The sequence below is a fragment of the Rutidosis leptorrhynchoides genome, chromosome 9 (assembly GCF_046630445.1).
Source record: "Rutidosis leptorrhynchoides isolate AG116_Rl617_1_P2 chromosome 9, CSIRO_AGI_Rlap_v1, whole genome shotgun sequence".
Taxonomy (NCBI): domain Eukaryota; kingdom Viridiplantae; phylum Streptophyta; class Magnoliopsida; order Asterales; family Asteraceae; genus Rutidosis; species Rutidosis leptorrhynchoides.
Window position 1 is genome coordinate 94,462,169 of NC_092341.1, and position 13,751 is coordinate 94,475,919.

The 13,751-nt window shown below is 37.4% G+C and overlaps 1 long non-coding RNA gene across 4 annotated transcripts; it reads left to right on the forward strand.

The window, feature by feature from the left end:
- The first annotated feature begins 236 nt into the window (after nucleotides 1-236).
- Nucleotides 237-11,367, forward strand: LOC139867468 (uncharacterized). 4 transcript variants are annotated; one of them, XR_011765847.1, is made up of 8 exons: nucleotides 237-663; nucleotides 786-876; nucleotides 1,183-1,306; nucleotides 1,428-1,463; nucleotides 2,080-2,163; nucleotides 2,481-2,671; nucleotides 3,647-3,758; nucleotides 11,267-11,367. It is a non-coding gene; the product is annotated as an uncharacterized lncRNA (long non-coding RNA). The 4 variants fall into 4 exon arrangements; XR_011765846.1 differs by lacking the exon at nucleotides 11,267-11,367 and having other exon boundaries at nucleotides 2,080-2,170; nucleotides 3,647-4,026; XR_011765845.1 differs by lacking the exon at nucleotides 11,267-11,367 and having other exon boundaries at nucleotides 2,481-2,703; nucleotides 3,647-4,026.
- Nucleotides 11,368-13,751: the final 2,384 nt, after the last annotated feature.

Consider the following 13,751-nt stretch of genomic DNA (forward strand, 5'->3'; position numbering starts at 1 on the left):
TTCTTTTGAGGTGATTTCCAAAATCGTATCTAAGCCAAAGATCGTATTTAACACAGCCCCATGCCGCGTTCGTAAATATCACTACATAATTAGACCACGACCCACAACTAATCGACTACAAAACCACAACGACCCAAATGCACCCGCAGCAACGCGCAGCCCATTCATTAACTATTAACTATTATACTCTAATTACCGTAAAATTTACTGCATTTCTATTTGCTACCAAGCCTAAACACTCCCAACAAAATACCCACCGACTCATCTCCTTCCCAATTCCTGGGAGCTTCTTCCACCATCATCTTCATCACCTCCTCTTTCTCCTAAAACAAAAGACACCATTAAATGAAGAAAGCAAGTAGAAGTGAAGTAAAGAGAAATTAAGAGCTCACCGAAAAAGAAAAAGAAAGAGATTGAAGTTGGTGGTTGGTGGCGGAATAGGGAGGCGAGAATGGGGAAACACAATTTTGAAAAATTCCAGTGGCCTCATTTTTCAAAAAAAGAGAGCGTTCCGGTGGTTTTAACATTCGATGTGTTACATTCGATGGCCACAGAGTCGACGGTTTTTCTTGCGGTGGTTTTAATCGACGATTGGTTAAATTATTTCTTTTGTGTTTTTATAAACAATTGTTGGTTTCGTTGGCATCTTTGGATCGACTGAAGGTTTAAGTTTTCTGTTATTAATATCTTTTGTCTAGCAGATTTTATATACAGAATTGAATTTGGGTCGTTGGTTTCTAAAGATTTGTTTTCATATGTGCTTATATGTATTGGTTATTGTGCAGGCTTAATCGATTCAGGGTCTTCTCCTGTTGATAATTTATATTATTATGATCCTCTATCTCCTGATCTATATGTTCAGTTGGAACAGAGAAGGTTTGTATGTGCTGTTTTTTCCTTATGAATGTTTTTCATCATCGTTTGTAAAGGATGTGAAAAATTAATGTTTCATACCTTTAATGTTTTTATATTGCTGATGAACTTAAAAATATTCACACTTTTTAGTGATATTTACTACATGCTACTCTTGCAACTATTCTTATTGTTATTGGGATATGAGTTGTTTATAGAAATTATTTTTTTCAGTTTGTTAAATAATGAGATAAATCATAAAGTTGACTTTGTAACTATCTTCATATAGTTTTAGTTTGATATGAAAATCGTTACTCATTTATTGTACAGATGCTGAAGCAGGTGTGTAAATGAATTACCTAAGTAACATAGACTAGATAGACTGGCTTAGCTGAAGATTAAGGCCTGGAAGCTTTTATTTGCATCATTTAATGTGGTTTATAAAGAAGCTGAAGTAAGACATTAACTTTTTCACTTACCCTTTCGTTTTGTTCGATTCTGCTTCGTTCGTTCTGTTCCGTTGCGATGTAACTGCAGGGTTTTTGCTTATTTGGATTTCGTGGTTTTATTTTCAGGATCACGGGATTGGTATCTTGGCCCCTGTCCATATTGTAAGACTTTTCGATATTTTTTATGGAGTGTTCTTTTTAATAATTCCTATTATTGTTATATGTTTTGTGACTACTTAATAGCAAAGAAAGTTTGAATCTTATCAGCTCAATTATTTTGACTTTAGGTGGCAATCATCGTGATTTCTTTATATCTAAAATGTATTGAACTTAAAATGATAATGCTATTCGCCTATTCATTAACTTTTTAGCAAAACTTATTTTCAACTTAGAAGTGTCAAGAAGAGCTGCTTAGGTACAACTGTCATTATAACTGAATAACTTGGTTTTATAGTCGGAAATCAGAGTGTCATTAAGGACAGGGTGACTTCAGTAACAACCTAGCGGGTTAGCTGACCCACTTTTAATTAAAATTGATAAAAACTGTGGGTTGAAAACAATCGGGTCAGGTTTGGTTGACTAACTTTTGCTGCAATCGTTACTAAGATCGTAAGTGGCTTGGTTACCTTCTTCCAGTTGTTACGATTTCAAAGACTGTAATTATGTCATTATTAAATTAAATGTTGCTCTGCATTTGCTTTATTTATTGAATTTTTTTTTTTTTTTTTTTTTTTTTTTTTTTTTTTTTGCTAATGCACGTTTATGGTTACGTTTGTAGTTATACCTGATGGGTCCGACGCCTTAGCTGAAGAATATGCACAACCATGATTGGATAATGTCTCTAATCACTCTCATTATGAAGGTATATGGTGAGGATTGTTTTGCGTGTATTTATGTCTTTGATATCATTCTTGAAGTGCATATTGTTTTACACTGCAGTTTCATCTAAATGCCTACTGTATATTTGGCCTCATCATGTAGTTTTATATAGATATTCTATTTCCATTATTTGATTTAAATTTCTTATCTTCTGCATAATTTATATTTGGGTGGGGCTTTTCAATTTTTTATCAGAGAAGGTAAAGATTGTTACCAACCATTGCTCTTATAGAGAATAACAAAGTGCATGATTATGTACTACGTGTGATTCAATCAAGTGATATTAACTTTTGTTTATAGGATCTAATGAGCTTGGTGGGATCGAGGAACCTAAGTCGACTTACTTTATGTGCATAGTTGGAGAAGGGATTGCTTGCCAATGGGTAGAAAAGTAACATAGTTGGATGACTGACATCGTCTTCTTGGTGGTTATAGCAAATGAAAGAGACATGGAGAAGCTAAAGATTTCGGTGTCATGAATGCCTTTTAAGGTTGGTTGACATTCCCATTGTTAAACTACCAGGTACCTATAACCTGATCATGTATCTATAATTTAAGAACTGAGTATTACCTATTATCAACTTTCTATAACTTACCATCTACACAGTATGTATGATTAGATACTATACTTGACATAATAGTTCTAACTAATATTGTTGTACTTCTATTACCTCTATTGTATCTTGAAGTTAACAAGCGTTGCGGTTCGGGCGTCGCCCCAGCAAATCGTTGGCTAAATTCGATACAGAAAAAGGAAAAAGAAAATACAAAATATATATATATATTAACAGTTACTATTCCTTACCTCCGGCTCTATTGAGTCAACAACAATCGTCGATTTATTGGCGACTTGACTCACTCTTACAGTCTAAATTAAATTCCAAGCAGGATTTAAAACCCATGGAAATTTGATTCTACCATTTTCATGGCGTCAATTATTATTATTTTTATTTTCTAAAAAAACTTTTTCCTACTTAAAGGCCGGAGGTTCTCTCGGAAGCAATCTCTTTATCCGTCGAATAAAGTGAGGGATGACTTTCTCTACTCTTGAGAGTGTTTCACTCTGGGTGAAGAAATGATTTGTCTTTATTCTCTGATAGGAGAATGATTGTCTATATCTCACCTCCCCATATACCACTTATGTGGTATTGGGTCTTGTTGTTGTTGTTGTTGTCGCCGCCGCCGCCGCCGCCGCCGCCGCCGCTGCTATTCCTTACCGTTCCTAACATCGCTTTCGTGCATTTCCTTTTGATATATATATGTATTAGTATAACATATTTCATTGGACCTTTTACATATAGTACAGAACCCAAGTTAGCTTAGTTTATGTGGATCAGCCGGATTTTACAAGGTTGAAAATCAATATGCTTTTGGTCTCTCTCTGCTGATTGTCATTAATTATTATACTCCAATAATAGCTTTTGACATCCACACATCAATGCAGTGATCGTTGTCTACATTTACAGGATGGTTGAAATGACCAAGTTGTGGAACTAAAGGTCTAACGGAAATGTACAAGAGGAAACCTGCCCAACTACAATCCAGTTGGTTATGGCTGCATGCTACTACACAAAACAGGTATTATAAATGTAAACATTTATTCTAGAGTATATCCACAAACATCAACTATAACTGTCAAAGCTATCAAAGGAGCAACATGCATTTTTCAATTTCTTTACAACTCCACGTTCAAGAAGACACCGATTTCTTTTGTATGCTTCCTGTATATATAAAAATAGTGGATGCACAGATAGCTTAGGCTACTAAAAGCCATATCTTTTGTATAATGGTATTTAACCCTATCGGAACCTCGCCGCATTGCGCGGGCTTCACTCCTAGTCTAATACTAAAGCACACTGGTGACTTTACAAACCAAATTCAGCGAGGTCCCAATTTCTTTTCCAGTTATATTTAAATGTTTATTTTAATGATTGTTTACTTTTGAAAAAACAACAAATTTTAAAATATATATGGAGTCCAAGTAGTTAAATATAGGGGGATGATTCCCACACACACTTTTTTGATCCTCACACACCTATTTTAACCTTTTACTCTTCTAATAATGCTCAATTGGTGTGTGAGGATCAAAAAAGTGTGTGTGAGAATCATCCCCATAAATATACTTGTCTCCTATATAATTTAAAAGAAATGCTATAAATTCAGAAAAGATACGAGGTCCTGTAGTTAAATTTAGTGATGTCCTATACATTTTAAAATGTATTTTCTATACAAAAATTTTAAAATAGTGGTGTCTAATGACCTCATATGTCAAAGCTTAGAGGGCCCCCCCCCCGCTAAACCCACACTTTATTCCAGAAAGCTGCACATGTCCCTAAGCTTCATGAAATATGCACTTTAGTCCTTGAACTCTTTCCCACTTACAATTTAGCCTGAAATATTTAAAAGACAAATTACACGGATAGTCCTCGTTGTTTGCAGAATATTTCATGGATAGTCCAAACTGAATTTTTACCTGCATGGTCCATTACTTTTCACTTTTTGCGTGGATAGTCCAAATTTTCGACGTCCGTTAATTCTCCATTAAGTTATGGCATGTGCTTCACACATGAAAGTATTTTCGTCGTTTTACTTGGTTCTTTGTGTTTTCACCATTCTACTTTCATCTTCTTTCTCAAATCAATTAGACAGAAGAGTAAACACAAAGAATCAAAGATAAATCAATATTATTGAATAAATACCGAGATTACATGATTGATTTAAATAGAAAGACATCGGTTGGCCAGGGGAAATCGAGCATGATCTCCCCTATGCTCTGGAATCACCAAAACGGCTCTTCTAAGTTAGTTTAAATTCTTAACCCTAAAACACATGTAAACTGATTTATATATAGGCCTAAACTTCATTCGTCCTATTGGGTCTAACAGTCACAAATGCTCATGTCACTGATCAATTTCACACGTTTACTACATTTATAAGTGTACAACTTAATGTTAAAAGTTAAAAGTTCATAATCTATTCGCCTAACGACGACCCCATAAAATATGGATCAACAAAAGGTATAACTTTACACTCAAAAGGCATACCTTCAGTTACCATCAAAAGGTATGCTAACTTTTGCAATGAGTTAGGGTTTGTGTTAGTTAGAGTTATAAACCTTTTTATTGTGAAATTTGGGGGTTTTGGGGTAAGATTCATGTAAGTAAGCCTAAAGGGGTGACTTAGGGTTTCAATTGATGAAATTGTTAGTTTGGACCTTGCATGTGTTGGTTAAACCTTAGAACACTTGTGTTGACTTGATTTTTGGGTGTAAATCCTACTTTAGGTCAAAATGGGTCAAATGGGTATTTTGAGTCAAGTAAGCTTGATTCGGTGTCAAATTAAGTTTGGAGTCGAGTTTTGGTGAATCAAGTATGTAAATACTTGATTTAGGTATTAATTGATGTTTTGAAAATATAACCACTAGTCGTTATATTGGCCGTTGTGCATTATTTGCGGGACTTGTAGGAATACGGGTCGGATTGAGATTTGTTAGTGCCTTAGAGTAGGTGACTAACTAGGACTTGTGTTTGTCTAATGCGGGATTATGCGGGGCCTTATTTCGTGAGTAAATTAGTGCCTTAGATTGCTAGTGCCTAGTGTAAGTAGGCGAACTTGGACGTTGTTTTAGTGATAGTCGCCTAGGTTGTAGGTTGACTTGTTGTTGTGGTGTACTTGTATACGTTTATTACTATATTGTATATAGGTGTATATATACAGGTATCTTTTGTGCGGTATCCTAGGGATGAATCTATTGGAGAGATTCATATGTTTGGCGGTTTTGAGTGATCGAGTTCACAGTAAGGACTTTGGTCATTCGGGTACTAGGAGTTATCGCGTATTATTTTGTGTGAATGTCGCGTCAGTCCGGGTAAAGTACTTTGCGTGACCATGCGAAAATGGTAAGGTACGCAATTGTAATAGTGACTGATCACCATTATTACAACAGTATATCTTGACACTAAGCATGACATGACGAGTACCGAGCGGAGGAAACGTGGCATGGTTGGGGTATAATCGGGACGAGTTAGGAATCTTTTATTGGTTCCTAGGTTATAGTATGTCTCGGGTGATGTGCTTGTTGTCACATCGGATTCGTTGTGAGTAGAAAAAGTGTACGATGGATTCGGTTAGTTGAGTGAGCGAGCCAACTCACGAGTTTGGTGCATGTTCAGTCACCCTAAGTAGTGGGTGCACTGTTGAGATTGTTATTGGTTTTAGTTACCCATCGTAACTAGGATGACCGATTTACACTTGCGTGTGTGCGACGAGGACTTGAATTCCGTAAGGGAATGTGACAAGTTTAATGATTATAGTTTGATTTACATTCGGTAGAGTGTGTGGTTATAGAATCGTGTTAGGATTCTAGTTGTGAGTCGCCTTGGAATTGGCGAATCGAGAAGTCCTCGGGTCGTTAAACTCATGGGAGTGGGACCCGTATAACGATGATTGCGTTAGCGTGTTGTGGATTATAAGGTAACATTCCTAATGGAATATCCCTTGTAGTAGTGGTTTTATCGAGATGTAGAAGGGTGTAAGACTTGGTGTTCTCGAGCATCTCTTTAGTGTTAGATGAAAGGTTTCGTGAGGCTATATCGTTTGGCCTTGTGGAAATTGCGGGTAGCGTGTGATTGGTAGAAACTTTCGATAAGACGATAGATCGTGAGGTTTGTCGGGTAGGTATGACTTCGGGTCATTATTATGGAGAGATGGGTGACATCGGTTGTATGGAACCTAAAGATCGAGTTTCTAAAATTCGGTAGGTTGTGGCGGGAGTATGCATGACACTGCGTCAGGTGCCTTCTTATACCTGCTAGTGTAATGTTCAACTCCGGTGATGGTGTGATCACTTTGTGCTTAGGGTGTCCGTGAGATATCCTTGGTAGCAGTGGAGATTACAATAGTGATTGACAGGTGATGGTAATTCGACGGTTGCGAAAGTCGAAGTTTAAGAGCATTGTGATGAATACTTCTTATGAAGTGACGGATGAGTGAATCTTGTTGCTCTTAAGTGATGGATGGGTAAAGATGACCGGTGAGCCGGTGATGTACTTAATCTTCGGTTAGGCCGAAGATTTCGATAAATTGTTGATATTGAGGTCGACGCAATTATCGTGTCGGATTGGTCACTCTTCACCATGAGAGTGAGTCATTGTTGATAAAGGTTCGTTGAGTGGAAGGTCGGATGATCTCGATTGAGATGCACGACTGATTAAGCGGAGTGGCATATGCCTAGTCGTAGAGGCGTATGTGACACTTGGTGGAGTTCGCTTTGCGAACAATTAAGGACTGTTAATAGTAATTATGGCATGAAGGTGCGATGTTATCGCGTGTACGTCACTCCAAATGAATGTATATGTCGGCTCCGAGAGCCCGAAGTGAATTCGTGGTGATTTGGTGTGTATGACCAATGATGAGAACGGTCATGTGTTCCATGGAATGATAGTTCCGCAGGATGTTATCATCTTGGCGGTGAGAATGTGGAGCCAAATTCTAAGTGGGGGAGTTTTTACTGCCGCCCGAGGAAGCTCCGGTGGTGTTATATATAGCAACGTGTCGGAGTGTACCGTGCTAAGCCTTAATAGGTATTCGGAGTTCCTAACGAGGAAGAGTGATAGGTTGTTGGTATCGACTCGAGATCGTGCATTACGACTGTGAGTTACAATTCCAGAATGTTATGCGTGAAGATTGTGATGATGGGATCGAAGGAAGTGTAAGTCTCCTTATGTAAGGTGATCGTGCAGTACCAATGTGCGGTATGAGATCAAATGTGAAGTTTGAGATCTCAGAGTGAGAGAATAAACCTGTTATTGCGGGTGCTCTCATAATGGAATCTGGGTTGTCGTGAAACTCGGATAGTATTAATTGGATCGGTACGAGTTCGTTATCGCGAAGGAAACTGTATTTTTCCTGTCGGGAAACGTAACTGTGGAGATCGTCAGTGGATTATTCCACTTTATGGACGATTGTGAGGCGGTGAGTGTCGATTCTGATTGTCTCACATCGAGACACGCGGATGTTTTTTGTTTGCGAGAGTGTGTTCCCTAGTGATGCGACTGTTAGTTTCTTTGAAATGTCGAGACCATCCTTAACGGACGGTCTAGGTAGGAAGGTTCACCCGACGTGGTGAATATTTTTGTAGGTCGTATGGTGAATTGCGGAATGTTGTAATGATAATTCGCCGTTGACGGGATTCAAGGATACGAATAATCTTCATGCTAGTACTAGGAGCCCGTATTGTATGAATGTGTTGTAGGGTTAGGAGAGAAACCCTGTGACGAAGTGTTGATGTTTCGTCTAACTCGTGGTGTATTATTGTCGTCCTGGATTAATCCAGTGACGGATGGTCGTGTGCGGATCGATTGATGGGAAAGTAGTGCTCCTGAGTGATTATTTTGGGGTTACCGAAATTTCTTCGTTGAAGAAATGACCCAGTTGTGGAGCCGGAGGAAGTTTGTTCTCGGTCCAGAGAATGTTCATGAATGACCAGTTGAGTAGTACGTTTATGAACCGATGGAGTACGGAGTTTTAAGGAAGCATGAATCCTTCTCGATTGGGATTAATGCAAGACATGGTTCACGACGTAGTGGATTTAGTAGATTGCTTTGGGTGATATAGTTATGGAAGTAGCTTGTTGCGAGTTGTAGCGAGAACTTGAACGGATATGTAGTGTTTTTCGTATTTTCATAAATGGAAATTCTGGACGTGATCGTATGAGATATCGCTTTTTGCGGTAGTGCACACTAGTGACTATTAGCATGTGGTGAGATCTTAGAATTCACGGAAGATGTTATGGATGTCGGGCTTGGTTGTGTTTCGCAGGATTGAAAGGAACGACGACGATGGTTGTCGGTGAATTGCTCTACTTTTAAGACGATTGTGAAGTGTATGGTACGAGTTTGGATACTCGGCGTAGGAGCAAACGGTTGCAGTTTTTGTTTTGACTCGAGGGTTGATTGCCCGTTATCGTTGTAACATGATGCATTAGAGCACGAAGTGAGAATTCGGAGGCGTGATTAATACGTGTGCGACTCCGCGTTGGAAGCGGAAATGTTCGAGGGAGAAGTGCTTACTACTAGTGTTGGTGCGGATCACGAGGACGTGATCTAATGTAAGTGGGGGAGAGTTGTAACACCCGTTTTTCAGTTACGCGTTATTTCGAACGTCATTCGAAATACGAGGCATGTAAGCGTATATTTGGATCCCAAATAAAGTTTGAGTTGATGTTTCAAAACCTTACCATTAGAAAGGAAATCTCATTACGTTTCCAACGATATTTGATTCATCGAAAACGGAGTTACGGTTTGAAAGTTACGACCAAAACAAGTTCAGAAAACTGAGTCAGTTAATCTGGACGCCGTCCAACCTTTTTGGACGCTGTCCAAAAGGCCTGACGGGCCAGTTGTGACTTTTTGAAGCTTTTAAAAGAGGGTATTTGGGTCTTTTCACTTGGGGGTCGTTTGGGCCATCAAAACTGATCTAAACTCACACGTATCCTCATTTTCACCCACAAACACTCCCAACCAAACCCTAGAGAGAGAGAGTGAGGAGTTTCTAGAGAGAGGAAGCTTGGATTAGTGATGAAGGTGGTGATTTTTGCCCAAATTGGAGTGGTTTTTGGTGCTTGTCGGTTATTCTAGCTACTAGAGCTCGTTTTGGTGCTTGAGGTAAACCCTAATCCGAATTGTAGTGTTTGATTTCTTGTTTGAGTTAGGGTTTGTGTTAGTTAGAGTTATAAACCCTTTTATTGTGAAATTTGGGGGTTTTGGGGTAAGATTCATGTAAGTAAGCCTAAAGGGGTGGCTTAGGGTTTCAATTGATGAAATTGTTAGTTTGGACCTTGCATGTGTTGGTTAAACCTTAGAACACTTGTGTTGATTTTTGGGTGTAAACCCTACTTTAGGTCAAAATGGGTCAAATGGGTATTTTGGGTCAAGTAAGCTTGATTCGTGTCAAATTAAGTTTGGAGTCGAGTTTTGGTGAATCAAGTATGTAAATACTTGATTTAGGTGTTAATTGATGTTTTGAAAATATAACCACTAGTCGTTAGTGATTATGGGACGTTTTATGACTTTGGTCAAAATGAGTAATTTGAATTAGGTCAAAATTGATGATGACACTAATTTGGATTAAATAGATGTTAAACACTTTTATTAAGTGTTAAATGGCGTTTTTGAATGAAAGTAAACGTGGGAAGTGATTTTGGGTTAAAATGATATTTTTAACATAAGTCAAACGTGGTCAAAAGCAATATGGGTCAATATTGCACGTGTTGGGGTTTTTGGTGTAATTGGCGTTTGAAATGATTACTACCTAAGTAGTAATTTAGTGTTAAGACCTAGGTTTGGTCTAATTGGTGTAAAGTATGATTTGGGTTAAATCGTATTTTGTTGTGTTGGTTTGAATTACCACCCGAAGTGGTAATTGGTTTGTGTCCATTAGGTGATTAAATGGGCGGGTTTTGGCGAGCAAGGTGTGATCCCTCGGCTAAGGGATGTTTGTGTCGGGTTCTCTTTTAGAGAATGGCTATTTATGTGTATATTTTGCCCATGTGTAATATAGGTGAGTACTTGCTCGGATTTGAGGATGGAGATCATGTTGTACATGACTTGTGCGAGCATTCCAAGGTGAGTGGAATAATTATATGCGTAGGTATATAATGTATTTATTTGTTGTAGCGTGAGATGTGAAGTGTCGAGGTGTTAAGACGCCACTCCGTAATAAAGGGTGAAGTATCGAGGTGTTAAGATGCCACCCGGAGGTTAGTGATACGAGGTGCTAAGTACACTAATGAATGTTGTGAACTCCGATGGCCTTTCGCGGGCGCCATTCCCTTGCACGATTGGTTAACCATAGTTATGTGTTGTAGTGTAGCATATTATATTGTTCGATTTATATGCTATTGTTTGTGCTAGCTTGCGTATTGGAGATTTAGCGTTATACTTTGCGATGGTATGCTAATTATATTGCTAGCATGTATACGGTAAATGTGTAAGTGATTAAAGTAAGTAGGTTATATATGTATGTGTATAATTATTGCATTCACTAAGCTTTATGCTTACCCCTCTCGTTGTTTACCTTTTTTACAGGTATTGTGTTATGAAGCTAGCTAGCTAGTTGTTAGACTAGATGTTTAGGAGCGCTTGGGCTCGATGGGGTAGCTTTTGGAGATTTGGACGCGAATGGGGGATTTGGTGGTCCCCGGAATTATGCTCTTGGTATTGGGTTGGGTTATTGAGTCTTAACCCGTATTTGTCATGTAAACACTTTTATTTAATGTTTTGTTGATGTAAAACTCGATTGGGTTGTTACAAAGCGTTTGGTTGTTAATTTAAAGTGTTAAATGTGTTTTGAAATGAATTGGAGCTGATCAGGTCTGCTGGACGCCGTCCAGATGGGATGGACGTCGTCCAGTATAACGTGGGTTGGGTATTTTCTGTCTCAGAACACTTTAGTGTAATTGGACGCCGTCCAAGGATTTGGACGCCGTCCTGTCCTTTGTTACTGGACGCCGTCCAGATGTCTGGACGCCGTCCAGATGGTCTGTTATAAAAAAAAAAAAAAAAAAAAAAAAAAATTTAAGCCGTGTTTTTGGTAAAACGATGTCGGGTTGTTACAAGTGCAAGAAACTTTGAAATTTGATATTTTTATTTCTCTTATATGTATATTTTGTTTGTTAAATTCGGAATTAGATTTTTAATATTTATGTTTATGATTTTGGAATGAATGAAAGGAGAAAAAAAATTTAATTTTGAAAAATAAAAAATTAGAGCTTTAATATTTAGGTAAAAGATGTAGATGAAGATAGTGGAGTTAGTAAGAAAAAGGAACACGTAAAATAACGAATATACCCTCATGTGCGAAGCACATGCCATGACTTAACGGAGAAAATTAACGAGCGTCACAAAGTTGGACTATCCACCAAAACGTGCAAAATAATGGACTATCTAGGTGAAAAAAAATCAAGTATAGACTATCCATCAAACATTCTGCAAACCACAAGGACTATTCGTTTTTTCTATTTTAAAATTACTACAAATAGATTCAGAATCATCTCAATAATAAGCTTGAGTGTACTTAATTTAATGATAAAATGTGGTCCTTTCAAGTTTGTCAAAAGTTGCACGTATATGTCTGAAGTTTCTTTGACCCGGATAACCCTGATGTTTGAATATGTTACTCGGTTGGTCCATTACTCTAACGAGCGCTAGTCAAATTTTGTTAGAATGAACATGTGCCTATAGTCAAATTTTGTTAGAATGAACATGTGCCTAGTACATGAGGGTATTTTTGTCATAAGTTTCTTTTAGTTCAGACCATACAATCTTAGCAGTTTTAAAAAATATTTGTCCATTATGCACTTCTTTAGATAAAGACGTTAATATTCAAGTAAGCACAACAGAATTGAATCTATCCCATCATCTTCATATTCAAATCTCATACAAGATCCATCAATGAAGCCAAGTTTATTTTTAGTTTGTAGAGCAAGTTTCATCCCAACCACACATTGTAATTTTCAGTTCCTTTAAGTTTATGTGTTATAAGAGATGCACCAGATGTATCGCTAGGATGTAAATATAATGGGTCATTAAATTCCAGTTTACTGATCGTAGTATGATTAAATGTAGACTCACTATCAGACATATATGCAGATCAACACAAACAATTTGGAAAACAGAAATCAAGAAATACCAAAAACAGTAAACAATTAGTCAATCAAGAATACAGAACAGATCAAATAGTAAACACAAAATAAGCATGCAATAACAGATTATAAAACAAATTGCACCTAAAACCGCAACAAATTCACGGTTCAGACACATGTTGTAATACCCTAGCTTTTTCCGTTAATCTTTGTTAACTGTCCGTTAAGTATTTAACGGTGATTACTTTCGATTCGTGTATTTAATTGGTTTAAATGCATTCTTGAACTCATAATGAACTTACATATTTAATATATGCGTATATAAGCCGGAAAACTTATTTCATGTTTTGAAATACTGAGATTACGATACGAATCTGAAACTGCAACTAAGGTCTCACGAGACTGCGAAACATCTGGTTTTTTCGATAAAATAATAATTTTTAATAATTATTACTTTTAATAAAAACTTAATCAATTTATTACGTATTTGAATTAAACTTGTTGGATTGCGTTTTAACGATCGGTTAACGTTCTGGAATCACGTTACGGCTAATGACACTCGAAACGGACCACTACACGAACACTAGTAAGCAAAACGAGCCCAGGAACCCCCCATATGGGCCATTCGGCCGACTCCCCCATGGCACCCCTTATTAGACTTAAATTGGACTTATGGGCTACTAGTATTCTTTTTACGAGGCCCTAATTACTATATATACTAATTAGTGTAAAAAGTCACTCAATTCATTGGTCCACATGGCAACTTCACAACCTTTTCCATATTTTACTTTTAACCATTTAACTTTTTAATTTTCCAATATTGATTTTTTGTCTTTTATCCTTTAACTTTCTAATCTTCCAATATGCCCCCTAAAATGCTTTCTTCAATTTAATATTTTAAAAAGACATACTAAATATTTGTTATTTTC